This window comes from Macrotis lagotis, chromosome 2 (genome assembly GCF_037893015.1).
Source record: "Macrotis lagotis isolate mMagLag1 chromosome 2, bilby.v1.9.chrom.fasta, whole genome shotgun sequence".
Taxonomy (NCBI): domain Eukaryota; kingdom Metazoa; phylum Chordata; class Mammalia; order Peramelemorphia; family Peramelidae; genus Macrotis; species Macrotis lagotis.
In genome coordinates this window covers 236,211,805-236,227,503 of record NC_133659.1, presented here as the reverse complement: position 1 = coordinate 236,227,503, position 15,699 = coordinate 236,211,805, and the positions used below count along the sequence as shown (strand labels likewise).

Genomic DNA, 15,699 nt, shown 5'->3' with positions numbered 1-15,699 from the left:
TACATTTAGATGTAATATTTGGTTTTGTCTAGTGATTCTTCCCATCTTTAGTTTATTTATTGTCATTTCTATTTTCTTATGTTGAAAAGAGCCAGATATGGTACCTTCATTGCTATTGATGTAGAAAAAGCATTTATCTTGATATATATTTTCATGTTTTTTGTACTTAATAGTTTTAACTTTAAGTATTCTTGGTATAATCTAATTCAAACAGTTTCCTTTTTTAATTATAAAGATTTTATTCATTTTGAGTTTTACAGTTTTTCCCAATCTTACTTCATTCCCCCCCACCCCCACCCCCACATAAGGCAATTTGCCAGTCTTTACATTGTTTCCATGGTATACACTGATCCAAATTGAATGCGATGAGAGAGAAATCATATCCTTAAGGAAGAAACATAAAATATAAGAGATAGCAAGATCAGACAATAAGATATCAGTTTTTTTTCTAAATTAAAGGTAATAGTCCTTGGTTTTTGTTCAAACTCCACAGTTCTTTCTCTGGATACAGATGGTATTCTCCATTGCAGATAACCCCAAATTATCCCCAAATTATCATAAACTGCTTCCCTTTCCATAGCACTGATGGAATGAGTGAGTCCATCAAGGTTGATCATCACCCCCATGTTGCTGTTAGGGTGTACAGTGTTTTTCTGGTTCTGCTCATCTCACTCAGCATCAGTTTATGCATATCCCTCCAGGCTTCCCTGAATTCCCATCCCTGCTGGTTTCTAATAGAACAATAATGTTCCATGGCATACATATACCACAGTTTGCTAAGCCATTCCCCAATTGAAGGACGTTTACCTGATTTTCCGTTCTTTGCCAACACAGGGCTGCTATGAATATTTTTGTACAAGTGATGTTTTTACCCTTTTTCATCATCTCTTCAGGGTACAGACCCAGTAGTGGTATTGCTGGATCAAAGGGTATGCACATTTTTGTTGCCCTTTGGGCGTAGTTCCAAATTTCTTTCCAGAAAGTTTGGTTGAGTTCACAGCTCCACCAACAATATAATAGTGTCCTAGATTTCCCACAACCCTTCAAACAATGATCATTATCCTTTCTCATCATATTGGCCAGTCTGAGAGGTGTGAGGTAGTACTTGAGAGAAGCTTTAATTTGCATTTCTCTAATAAGTAATAATTTAGAGCAATTTTTCACATGACTATGGATTGCTTTGATCTCCTCATCTGTAAATTGCCTTTTCATATCCTTTGACCATTTGCCAATTGGGGAATGACTTTTTTTTTTAAATTTGACTCAGTTCTCTATATATTTTAGAAATGATTCCTTTGTCAGAAATAGTTGTAAAGATTGTCAAACAGCTTTATTGCCAATCTTTTTGTAAACTTAATTTTACCTCTATTGCTTTTTATTATTTTGTAAATAATATTTTCATCAAATGATTTTATATTTTAAACTAGCATTGCTCCTCTCTATTTTTTTGACAAGGAATCAAATATTTACTGACTGAGGTGATTTCTTTGCTCTTCTCATTTCCTTGTTCTAGTGTTGAATTATAAGAGTTAAGCTTTCTTAGGAAAGGGTGATAATTTGTGTCTTTTTAAAATCTATTTTCTATTTTGGCTTCAGATGTTTTAATAGCATATTATATTTCCTCATTTTATTCTTCTAATCTGGTATTCAGTTTGATTTTTGCTTTGACAAGTGAGCAATGTGACAGTATATAGACAACTGATTTAGAAATGATTCCTAAATTAGTAGTCCTTTTCGTCCTTTCTTTTAAGATAGCATTTTTTTTTTGAGCAAAAAAGAAAAAAAAAGTTTATCTACTTTTCTCCAGAGAAGGGCACACTCCAAGTCTCACAAAGGTAATGAAGATCAAGGAGTTGCCCTGAATTGCTGTCCTCCTCCCTATCATCTCTCTCTTTGTCAACTCATTGGCTAGTCTTCAGAGTTACATTCTACTTGCAAAAATCTATCCTAGCAACAAAGAAAAGAAAGATTTTCATAAAATATTACCTCACCAACCAGATGGTGAGAATAACCTTAAGGATTATAACTATCTTAATGAAGTAATATCTAAGTCTAATAAAAATAGATTTATCATAAAGTTATGAACTGTCTTTGAACACAGGGTCTTTCTAGGAAGAGTCTACTATCCTTCCAGTTAGTAAAAAATACCCTTATTGAGAAAACAAGTGGTGTTACAGATCTCATTTGGAATACAAGGTCTTTTTTTCTAAGAATAATCTCAGAATAATAGATTGTTTTCCTTAATATTTCTTAAACTTGAAAGGACTTCACTAGGAATATTAATCCTGTGAGGGTTTTTAACAGGGAATATTCCACTCAATCTCTCCTCTTATTTCTTTTTTTTTTAAATGTAAAAAGTGATTTTATTTTAATTAACTCTTTTACTACCCACAAGTTGTATATACCAGAACCAATAATACAGGAGAACAATTTTCATGGAAGGTTGTTAATGTTGGGACAGTTTTAAGTATTTTTTTCTAAGTTAACAGCAGAGCTTATTGAAACATATATACTGCCTGTCCGTTATGAAAAAGACATTATATGCAAAATTATTCCTAGAATTTTATGTTGTTCTTAAGGGCTAACATCTATGTCTTTTTTGGGTACAAATTACAAATGATGCAATTCTTTTTTTACCAACTTCCATGGAATCAACAACAATTCCAGATTTCAAGTGGATTTATAGAACCATTAGGCAAATGTAAATATAGCATAATCATTTCTTCTCCTCTAAGATGATGTATTTTTTCTCATTTATTTATTCTTATTTTGTACAAATAATATTTTTACACGTTATTAAAATATTCTTGTTTAAGAGTAAACATAACCCCCCAAAATATCGACCCACATGGGTGATAAAGTAAAGGAGAGAGAAAAAAATTAAAATTAAAAGAAAAAAATAATAATTTTAGGTATGGCCAGGTGGCGCAGTGGACAGAGCACTGGCTCTGGAGCCAGGAGCACCCGAACCCAAATCCAGCCCCAGACACCCAACAATCACCCTGCTGTGTGACCCCGTACAAGCCACCCCAACCCCATTGCCCTGCAAAAACCAAAAAACAAAAAGACCTAAAATAAAATAGTAATAATAATAATAATAGTAGGGGTGGCCAGGTGGCAGACAGAGCACTGGCCCTTGGGCCAAGAGCACCTGGGTCTAAATCCAACCTCAGACACCCAATAATCACCCAGTTGTGCGGCCCCTGGCAGGCCACCCAGCCCCATTTGCCCTGCAACCCCCCCCCAAAATAATAATAATAAAATTGTGCTTCAGTCTGTGCACTACCAGCTCTGTCATGGGTGGATCACATTCTTTATGATAAGTATGTCACAAAAATTACTTCCATATTTTTCTTCTGTTGCCATTGATGATCACAACTCCCTCCATTTGTACTTCTCCACTACCATATACTATATTTTCTCTCTCCTTTCACTATGACTCTGCTATAGGGTAGCTGAGTGGCGCAGCAGACAGATCCTGAGCCCCCATAGGACCCCTTAGGCCCAGCATCCACCTGGCCCTATGGTCCTGGACAGGCCATCCAATCCCAGCCCCTTGCAAGAAGTAAAAAAGAAAATGTGTTATATCTGACCACTCTCCCCCCATGGTCCATCCTCTCCTCCATCACTCACATCCCCCCTTCCCCCATCCCCCTTCTCTTCTTACTCCAGATGTCTATACCCCATTGAGTATATATGCTATTTCCTCTCCTAGACACCTCTGATGAGAGTGAAGATTCCTTCATTCTCCCTTGCCTTCCCCCTTCCATATCATTGCAATAGCTCATTGTAATAAAGGAAAATCTTACATGAAATATCTTATCCTATTCCTCCTCTCCTTTTTCTTTCTCCCATTACATTTCCCTTTTATTTATTGACTCCACTTTTACACCATATTATATCTTCAAATTCAGCTTTCTCCTGTGCTTCATCTATAAAAGCTCCTTCTACCTGCTCTATTAAATGAGAAGGTTCATATGAGTATTATCAGTGTCATTTTTCTATACAGGAACACATGTAGTTCATCATCATTGAGTCCCTCAAATTTTCCCTTTTCCTCTACTCTCTATGCTTCACCTGAGTCCTGTATTTGAAGATCAACCCTTCTGTTCAGCTCTGGCTATTCCATTAGGAACATTTGAAATTCCTCTGGTTCACTAAAATTCCATCTTTTTCCCTGGAAGAAGACGTTCAGTTTTGCTGAGTAGTTGATTCTTGGTTGTATGCTAAGCTCTTTTGCCTCCTGGAATATTATATTCCAAGCTTTTAATGTAGTTGCTGCTAAGTCCTGTGTGATCTTGACTGCAGCTCCATGATATTTGAGTTGTGTCCTTCTGGCTGCTTGTAATATTTTCTCTTTGACTTGGAAGTTCTGGAACTTGGCTATAATATTCCTGGGGGTTGGTTTTCTTTGGATCTCTTTCTCAGGGAGATTGGTGGATTCTCTCCATTTCTATTTTGCCCTCTGCTTCTAGGATATCAGGGCAGTTTTCCAGTAGTAATTCTTTGAAAATGATGTCAAGGCTCTTTTCCTGGTCATGACTTTCAGGTATTCCAATAATTTTTAAATTATCTTTCCTAAATCTGTTTTCCATATCAGTTGCTTTTTCAATGAGATGTTTCACATTTTCTTCTAATTTTTCATTCTTTTGGTTTTGAAGTATTATGTCCTGATTTCTCATAAAATCAGCAGCCTCCCTCAGTTCCATTCTTTTTCTGAAGGATTTGTTTTTCTCTGAGAGCTTTCTTATCTCTTTTTCCATCTGACCAATTCTGACTTGTTGAGATCTTCTCTTCTGGTAAAGGAACCATTTGAACACATTTTTTTTCAGATTTAGACTCATTCTCATCATTAGACTATAAAATTCTGGAGCTATTACAATTTACATTTTGATAGCATTCATTTCTTGTGAGGCTTGGTACTTGATTAACATTTTCTAACTCTGCTCAAAGAAAAGTTAATGACATGTAGTTGTAAAGTTACTATATGGAATATAAACCTTGGACCCCTTTTTTTTCTTATTGATAAGCTATATTTTTCCAGAGTTTTTTTGGACCATGCTTCCCAATTTTTACTTGTGCAATAAAGTCATTAAAAAAAGATGGAGGGTCTTAGCAAGTTCTTAATATAATTTCTTTATCATCTCTTATTAACCACAGTTATCAAATGACAGTTATGTCCATAGATAAGCTTTTGCCAAATCCAGTACTCATGATTAAAAAAATATAAATAGGAATAGATTTTTTCAATATAATAGGAAGAATCTACCCACACCAAAAGCCAAAATTAGAAGCATTCACATTTAAAAACAGATACAGTATATTGCTAATTCCACTTCTTTTTTCAAAAGTTGTTATTTACAATATATCAGGAGAAAAAATTAGAGATATAAACAATAGAAATCAGGAAGCCAAAGAATAAATTGCAAAAGATCTGATAGTATACTAGAAAATCCACTTGTCTCAACCTAAAAATACTGACTACAAATAAGTTTGACAAGATTGCAGAATACAACATTAATCCACAAAATATCATTCTAATTCTCATATAACAATGATAAAGAGCGAGAAAATAGCATAATGGGGCAGCTAGGTGGCGCAGTGGATAGAACACCAGCCCTGGAGTCAGGAGTACCTGAGTTCAAATCTGGGCCTCAGACACTTAATAATTACCCAGCTGTGTGGCCTTGGGCAAGACACTTAACCCCATTACTTTACAAAAAACTTTTAAAAAAGTCAAGAAAATAGCATAAGTGAAACCATATTTATTTTTACCATAAAATTTTTAAAATATTTAGTAGTTGACCTAGGTAAATGTAAAAAGGACTCTTTGGTTGTGATGACAGAAATTAAGGAAGACTCAAGTCACTGGAGGCTGATTCCATATTGCTGAAAGAGGTTTAATTTAATGTATTAAAATTAGGATAATCTAAAAATTTACATTTTTTAGAATTGTTGCTTGAAGAGTAGAACTGGAGAGGGGGCAAAGGGGATAGTGGTGCAGGAAGAGAAATTATGACTGTGATTGTTGTCAGTACGGGAGACAGTTTTGGAATCTTTATCCATTGCAAATTTAGAGAAATTAGATGGCTTTTCCTTTGCTTTTCTTTTTTTTTATTATGAACTTAACAATTAACAAGCAAAAATATTTCAGTTTACAAAAAAAAGATTGTGACTCAGTTTGTGAAGCAACAATACTTATAATTTATTTTTAAAATATATGTTCAATTTAATAAATTAATAACAAAATTACCCTGTTTAAATTGCCTTGCCATAGTAACAAAGTTGCAACCCTTCTGGGCTTCTTTCTCTTTTGCATAAAATTGCAAAATGTTTCATTTGTTTTTTTCTTTTTATTTTATATCTCTTTTGAGTCCCACCAAACCTCTCCCAAATAAAACCTCTCCTTCTTTGTAACAAATATGCAAACAAGCAAAATAAATCAACACATTTGCTATATCTGAAAATGCATGTCTTATTCTATGCCTTTGTACCATTAACTAATCTTGATCAAGGGCATGCTTCATCATCAGCCTTCTGAATTTGCTAGTTGCATAGAGTTCTGATGTCTTTCAGAGTTGTTTTTCTTTACATCATTGTGATCATTGTGCAAAGTATTCTCCTGGTTCTGTTCATTCCACCCTACATTAGTTCATTAAGGTTTCTCAGAATCCTTCATATTGCTCATTTATTAGGAGAATTAATATTCTGTTAATTCACAGATCACAATTTATGATTGTCTTCTGCATTTGTTTCCATTCTTTTCAGCCACAAAAATTATTACTACAAATAGTTTTGTACATTTGGGCATCAGATTTTTTCCCCCCATGGTCATATATCTAGTATATGTCAGAAGCAGGACTAGAAGAATCCAGGTTGTAATACTAATAAAAATACTAGCACATTATATAGAAACCAAATGGAAAAGACCAAGCTTAGCTTTAAGCAATGACTGTGTACCTCCCTCTGCTTTTTATAGATGGAGCACTCTATTCTGGATATATGTACAGGGTATATATTGTTTATTGACATGTTGATAAAGTTTTGCCAAACTGCTTTTTTCTCTGACTTTTTTTTACCCATTGTTATAATGAATGGCTTAAAAGATGAAGATCTGGGAGGGATATACTAGGAAATAAAGTGATTTATTAACCAAAGACCAATAAGCATTAAAAAAAAACCCAACCATAACATAAACAAGAATATAAACAAACTAGTATTGGAAAGAAATAGATCAAATAATAGTACAAAATAGAGATTCCAAACATTGAGTCAGATATATAAAAAAAATTAGTGCTTCATGAACCTATGATAAATAAGAAGTGGAGAAAATATTCACTGTTTAATATATGCACTTGAGAAAAGCAGTAAGATAGGAAAATATAGATGCACATCTTATGTCTTTTGTTAGTACATCAGGAATTTGAGATTGGTTCGTTTTGGGATTTGGAACTCCTTTCACTGATATAAATTGCAACCCATGCATAATTGAGTAGGACATCAAGTTAATAAGCATTAAATGCCTACCATGAGCCAACTATCTTGATAAGTGCTTGTGATAAAAAGAAAGGCAAAAGCAGTCCCTAACCTCAAGAAGTTCATACTCTATTGGGAGAAATACTGTACCAATAGCTACAATTATCCCTTCCATATTATGTGGATTGAGTGCCCCTTTGATCTGGAAAATCTGTGTAAAAATTTTTTGGCCCTCCCTTCATTTTATAGAAGTATGAATATTTTTCTTTTATGGCATATTTATATTACCTTCTTGTAAAAATTTAGGTTAAGTATTTGGTCATAGGCTGCATATAGTTCAGTGTTAAATAAAAACACTAGACTTCATGTGGCACCTGCTAGTTTTTGTGGGGGGGGTTTTCATTTTAATTTTTTCAATTATTTTTAAAGATAGCTTGTAGCATTCATTTTTGCAAATTTTTCTCCCTCCCACCCTATGATAGGAAGTAATATGATATAGGTTACACATGTATAATTATGCACATGTTACACATATTTCTATATTAGTTATGCTGTGAAAGAAGAATCAGAAAAAAGAGAGGAAAACTTTGAGGAGGAAAAAGCAAAAAATAAATTTAAAAAAGTGAAAATATAGTATGCTTTGACCTGCATTCAGATTCCACAGTTTTTTCTTTGGATGTGGATATCATTCTCTTAGAATTGTCTTTGATTACTGTATTTCTGAGAAGAGCTGAGTCTATCATGTCTAACATTAGACAATGTTACTATTAAAGTATACAGGGTTCTCCTGGTTCTGTGCTCACTTCACTCAGCATCAGTTCATATAAGTCTTTTCAGATTTTTCCGCTTTTCAGGTTTTGCCTGCTCATCGGTTCTTTTAGATTTTGCATTCTTTTTACAAACTTTAAATTTTTACTTACTTTAACTTTAAAAAAGAAATTATGTATTAATATTATACAATGCTATACATATATTTTATGCATTTCTCAGTTTCTAAACTTTTTTGTGTCAGCTGCTGGTCTTCACATGTCATCTATGACTTCCAAAAATTTCCCCAAAAATTCCCATTTAATTTCTCATGCCCACCTAGAGTAGAATGGAAAAAAGTCACAATGTGGAAAGGATGACTGTATATACAAACTATATATTTAAATATATACATACACGATAGAATAATAGATTGGGAAAGTAAATAAACAGAAGTGAAGGACAGTCTAGAAGAAAAGCAAAAAACAAAAACTTTAAAGAAAATATGCCAACTTTTTTTAGTTTAATAAATTAATATATGTTATTAATATATATTAATTAATATCCATCTATCTTTCTATCTTATCTATCTATCTATCTATCTATCTATCTATCTATATATATATATATGAGATAATTTTAGGGGGAGACCCTTAGGTCATATGGATAGAAAATGAAAATGTAGAATTGAGAAATGGAATGTCTTGTGGGGAGATATGCAAGGAGGCTTCAGTCATTGGACCACAGAGTCTGTAGAGGGGATTAGGTATAAGAAGATTGGAAAGGTAGGAAGTGGCCTAGTTATAAAGGCTTTAAAAGCCTAACAGGATTTTATATTGGATTCTAGAGATAATAGGGAATCACTGGATTTGATTAATTAGGGAGGTGCCATGGTTGGAGGTGATATGATTGGAGTTGTGCTTTAGGAAGAACACTGAGGGAAGGATAGATTGGAGTCAGGAGAGACTCATGGTAAGCAGATCAATCAGCTATCTAGTCTATAATCTAGGTGTGAGGTGATAAGGTTCTATATTGTAGTAATAGTAGTAGTAGTAGTAGAAACCATATAGGAGAGACATAAGGAATGTAGAATTGGCAGAACTTGACTTTAGATTGGACATGAAAGGTAAGAGAGAGTGAGGAGTTGAGGATGACAACAAGGTTGTGATCTTGTGGGACTGGAATGATGATGGCACTCTTGACAATAATAGGGAAATTAGACAAAGGGGAAGGTTGTGAAAAAAATGAGTTCAGTTTTGTATGAAGACAAGTTGGAGTCTTAAGAGAGTTGTCTAACAATCAGAGAAGCTAAGGGACTTGCTTTTGATTACATAGCCTTTCAAGTGTCACCCTTTATATCACAATGGATTCCAATTGGATTACAACAAACATAAAAAGGCCTCTTAAATATATAAAATTGCATAATTTATCTCCTTTGTGGAGAAGAGAAACTATTAAAGAAGTAGAGAGGAATTTCTGGTTACATTGAGGACTAGTCTTTTTAACTTTTTTTCTTATCCCCATGACCTCCTAAACCTCTCTCCAAAACAGAAATTTTATGCCAAAGATAAAGCAACTTCAGGACATTCAGGATCTAAAAGAAGGTTAAAAAACAAAACCTGTGGACTGATGCTCTCTGACTTCGAGTTTATTTTAGAATCCTTTCTGTATGTCTTGAGGTACCAGCTGTTTTACTAGCTGGTATAGACGTAAAACAAAAACCATCCCCATGCTTGAATTCCCCTTTACTCTTTTTATTTGGGTGGAGACCTTGTTTCCAGACTTTAGAAATATGCTTGGCTAAAAAAGACAATCAAATGACCATAGTCGCATAGGAGCAAAAGCCAGACCACAGCTCTATAGCAACAATGTCCCAAAGCTCCGAACTGTCATTACCAGGCCAAAGAAGTAAGGAATAGAGGAAGCAAGATAGCACAATATGTCAGAGTACCATGTGTGGGCTGTATTGTGCAGCACTCTGCTTAACCTGAGGAAAAGTCTACAGTATTTATCTGGGGCCAGTTCTGACAAAAATTATTTGAGGCAGACACTTAACTGATGAACCATGAATTGCTTAGCAAAGGAAGAAGCTGAGACACTTTGAGATCCATCCCTTAAAGAAACCACAGTGAGAGGGAAGTAAGTCAGAAATTGAGTGATAGGGAAAATTGGGGGAAAAGAAAAGACCAAAATTACCAAAGATTTCAAGGAAGAAGAAAACTCAAAGATCCTGAATATAAACATATACATCAACAGGAAAAATAGTATGGCCTCCAAATCTAGTAAATGCAATAAGGCATCTAAGAATTAATAATGAAAAATAAAGGAAAATGATTTTGAGACAGAAGACTAGAATTTGAGGAGAACATGGAACCACACACAGTGTGAGTGATTTGAAAGAGAAATGAGAATTGTGAGAGCAGCACTTCTATGTAGGCATATAACAAAAATAATGGAATCTTCAATGGCAAGTCTCAACAACGAATCAAAAGAATAATAGACTGGGAAAGTAAATAAACAGAAGTGAAGAACAGTCTAGAAGAAAAGCAAAAAAAATTAAAGAAAATATGCCAACTTTTTTTGTTTAATTTTTTAAGAAAGATTTTATTTTCAGTTTTACAATTTTCTCCCCATTCTTGCTTCTCTCCCCCCACCCCCCACAGAAAGCATTCTGTTAGACTTTACATTGTTTCCATAATATACATTAATCTCATTTGAATGTGATGACAGAGCAATCATATCCTTAAGGAAGAAAAATAAAGTATGAGATAGCAAAATTACATAATAAGATAACAGGTTTTTTTTTTCCCCCTAATTTGAAGGTAATAGTCTTTGGTCTTTGTTCAAAGTCCATAATTCTTTCTCTGGATACAGATGGTATTCTCCATTGCAGATAGCCCTAAATTGTCCCTGGTTGTTGCCCTGATGGAATGAGCAGTTTGCTAAGCCATTCCCAATTGAAGGACATTCATTTAATTTTCAATTCTATGCCATCACAAACAGGGCTGCTATAAATATTTTTTGTACAAGTGATGTTTTTACACTAATACATTGTTGGTGGAGCTGTGAACTCATCCAGACTTTCTGGAGAGTAATTTGGGATTATGCCCAAAGAGCAATAAAAATGTGCATACACTTTGACCCAGCAATACCACTACTGGGTCCATACCCTGAAGAGATGATGAAAAAGGGTAAAAACATCACTTGTACAAAAATATTCATAGCAGCCCTGTTTGTTGTGGCAAAAAAATTGGAAATTAAGTGAATGTCTGTCAATTGGGGAATGGCTTGACAAACTGTAGTATATGTATGTCATGGAACACTATTGTTCTATTAGAAACCAGGAGGGATGGGAATTCAGGGAAGCCTGGAAAGATTTACATGAACTGATCTTGAGTGAGATAAGCAGAACCAGAAAAACACTGTACATCCTAACAGCAGCACCTACAGGTGAATTAATGCTTTTTTGTGGGAGGGTACATGAAAGGGAAGAAGTGGAAAAGGGAAATAGAAGAGTGTGATGTATTGGGGGGTCAAATCAGGGATAAGCAGTGAGGGGAACTTTGGAACTCTTGGTCTCAGAAAGAAGATAGTGAATAAGAAGGATGGAGAAAGGATAGAAAAAGAGGGGAAAGGGTTCTGCTGATGAATATTTCTATTTGTGAAGAGAAAATTTATATGAAGGGAAATGGGAATCTTAAACTGGATTTACCTGGATTATTTTGTGCTTGAAAAATTTACTCATCTTACATTAGGTATGAGGAGTTGGAACTTGTATTTGAAGCAGTGGGAAAACATGGGTACCAAGAAGGGAGATTTAAAGAGAAGAGAGGCAGAGAGAGCAGGGACACCTTAAGAAAAGGTTAAAGTTAAATAGCTGAAGAAAACTTGCCCCAGCTAAATACTGTGTATACAGGAGAGGAAGGAAAAATTCATAACTTGATGGGAAAAACTCTCAAAATTAGAGATTAGAGGAAAATATATAACTAATTTTCATAATTTTAAATGTGAACTAATTCATCATTAAAACAAAAAAGAGTGGCTGATTGGATAAAAAACACATTTAAAAACAAAGACTTAGGAAAAATAAGAAGTAGACAGTCCCATTAAAGTAGAGGGATGTAATATGAGGTAATTTCTTCACTGACTCTTAGAATGAGGCACCACTTAAAGGTTTAGAACAAATACTTTTGTTTAAAAAAATTACTTATGTAACTTATTACCAAAAGATTGATCACTAGGAGTTAAACGTTTTTAGATCATAATCAATCACAAAGGTTGTTGACTAAGGAATAGAGAGACTGTAAGTACACTATTAAAAGAAATGTCCACATATATTACATATTTTGGATATTTAGAACTTGTTTCTCCAATATTCATTTATTTATTAAACATTAACAAGATGCCAAGTATATATAATGCCCTTCAACACACTTCAAAAAAGATAAATAAGATAGCCTTTGCCCTGAAGAAGCTTATACCTACTAGATGAGATAACATTACAGATAAAATATAAGGTAAATATAAGGTAAAATATAAATATTAAAGTATACATTAAAGATTTGAGACATGTAATTTTTGTGTATGATATACTTACCTTGGTTTACTAAGAGAAACAGGACATGTAAGCTATTTTCCTAATTCTTTCTGGTTGATAATATAAAAATTTGTCTTTCCATGTCAGACAGAATTTTGGACTGGATATCTCATGGGTTAGGCATAGTGTGATATTTAAAGATATATGCTGTCAAATAACATAGTTTCCCTGCTTCTTTGTTGAACTTCCTAGCCAAAAGCCAAAGTGGTCTAGAACTAAAGGTTAATGTTGAAATTACATTTTAGTCATTCACTCAGAGCCTATTTTAGGCTCTATTTTAGATATAATTTCAATTTAGATATATTTAGATATTTAGATATAATTTCAATATAACTATATTATTATTATTAACATTTCATATCTGTTTTTTAGAATATAGCAGGTAGATTATTCAATTATTCAATGTAGAGAAATAGTGTATTTTTAAAAAATTATTTTTATCAAAAACTATTTTCAAGTGTTTTTGATATTTTAAAGGAGAATTTGTAATAGGAACCAAAAAATTAGCTCTAATATTAGCAATGTCTTTTCCTAGATTGCATGAATTTTAAGTCTCAGAGATTCAAGTTTTGTCATCAGTAAAATAGTGGCGATGAGCCCTGTCTGTTTTCAGAGTTATAAGACAAAAAAATAAAAATAACTGGATTTTTGTAGTGTTTTAAAGTATATAAAGCTTTTATTCTTGTAGCCTCATTATGAAGGAATTATTTTCAGTTATTTTTCAATATTCATACATTATTTTTCCTAATATAAGGTAAAGTTCTGAGACTTGAACAGATTATAGGATTTAGAGTTGAAAACAACCTTAGATATACTAATCATTGTATCATAGTTTTTTGAACTAGTCTGAACTACATTTAGTCTGAACTACTCATTTTATAGATTAAAAAAAACTGAGATTTAGGAAAAAATCTGGTGACTTGACTTTATCAAGGTGAAATATTTGCTCTATTACTATCTCCTTATTTTCCTTGAGCATCAACTCCATATTAGCTATTTTTGTTCTATCATTTCCAGCACAAAGTCCTGAAAGACTCTTTCTGTTGTTGTCATCATTCCATTCACCCTCAAGTAGTTGCCATAATCCTGTTTGTTATTATCTTCTTTCCCTCAATATCATTTTTTAAAAATTACCTTTAGCATCCCTTACCAATCTATATATATCCTTAACAGTCTGCTTGACACTACTTTTTACTCCTATATTCATCATGTTACTTGCCCTTGTTCCTATTTTCTGTACTTTTTAAAAATTTTTATAAAGTTTTAATTAATGTCATTTTTACGCCCTCAGAGTTCCCCCAGATTCCTGCTCTCTCCCCTCCCACCAGTCCTACAACAAATAGTATTTTTAAAGTCAAGAAGACAAAATGAGCACAATCCATCAATACACTGAAAAAAATCCAAGAATGTATGCAATGCTCAAATATCTGTGAACCTCCCACGAAGTAGTGTAGCCATTCCCAAATTGATAGACTTCTATTTTCCTAATTCTTTACTGTTATAAGACTGCTGCTCTAAGTACTTTTGTCCCAATCCTTTAATACCTAAGTTGGTTAATAAATTCTCTCTGAATTTACATTATTTTCTTTAGATAACTCCTATTTTTTCTTCTCCCTGAATTTATTTTCCTTTGTATCTTTAGAATTTCATTCTTGGGAATCTTCTGTTCTTCCTGAGCTCAAATTCATGAGGTACCACCTATGATTCCTCTGAGCTCTTTGAAATCAGGATATCTCACAATCCAAGGCTTTATTCTCCTTTATCACAAACTCCCTAAGGGAATTTACAGCTTAGGAAAGTATTATAATAAATACCCAGATGTGCAATATTATACAATGACTATTTCAGAATATAAAAGCATAAGAGAGACACAAAATGCTATATAAAAGTAAGAGAAAGGATTGATCACTTAACTGGTATTATTGGGAAGACTTTTTTTGATTATGTGGCTTCCTCACTGAATGCCTAGTTCCTTATTTTTAAAAAATAAGCAGAATAGACTAGATGAACTCTAAGGACTTCCTCATATATGGTATTCTGTCACTGATATCTACTATAGAGAATTGTAACTCCTCAGAGATAGTAGACTATAAAATATTTTGCATTTTTCAATAGTGCCAAATTCTGCTTAATATTCTATATTTTATTATTACACTGTTGGTGGAGTTGTGAATTCATCCAACCTTTTTTGGAGAGAAATTTGGAACTACCCCCAAAGGGCAACAAAAATGAGCATACCCCTTGATCCAGCAATGCCACTACTGAGTCTATACCATGAAGAAATGATGAAAAAGGGTAAAAACATCACTTGCACAAAAATATTCATAGCAGCCCTGTTTGTGGTAGCAAAGAATTAGAAATCAAGTAAATGTCCTTCATTTGGGGAATGGCTTAGCAAACTGTGGTATATATATATGTCATGAAACACTATTGTTCTATTAGAAACCAGGAGGGACAGGAATTCAGGGAAGCCTGGAGGGATTTGCATGAACTGATGCTGAGTGAGATGAGCAGAAGCAGAAAAACACTGTACAACCTAACATGGGGGTGATGGTCAACCTTGATGGACTTGCTCATTCCATCAGTGCCGCAATCAGGGACAATTTGGGGCTGACTGCAATGGAGAATACCATCTGTATCCCGATAAAGAGCCATGGAGTTTGAACAAAGTTCAAGGACTATTCCCTTTAATTTAGAACAACAACAAAACTACCAGATATCTTATTGTCTGATCTTCTTATCTCGTATGCTTTTTGTTTCTTCCTTAAAGATGTGATTTCTCTCTAATCACACTCAATTTGGATCAATGTACAACATGGAAACAAAATTAAGACTGACAGATTGCTTTCTGTGGGGGTGGGGTGGGGGAGGGAAGTAAG

The 15,699-nt window shown here is 33.8% G+C and overlaps 1 protein-coding gene across 2 annotated transcripts in view; it reads left to right on the top strand.

Annotated features, from left to right (window-relative positions):
* LOC141514403 (ketosamine-3-kinase-like) overlaps nt 1-15,699 on the top strand; it is a 37,820-nt gene that overhangs the window by 19,372 nt on the left and 2,749 nt on the right. The window lies entirely within an intron of this gene.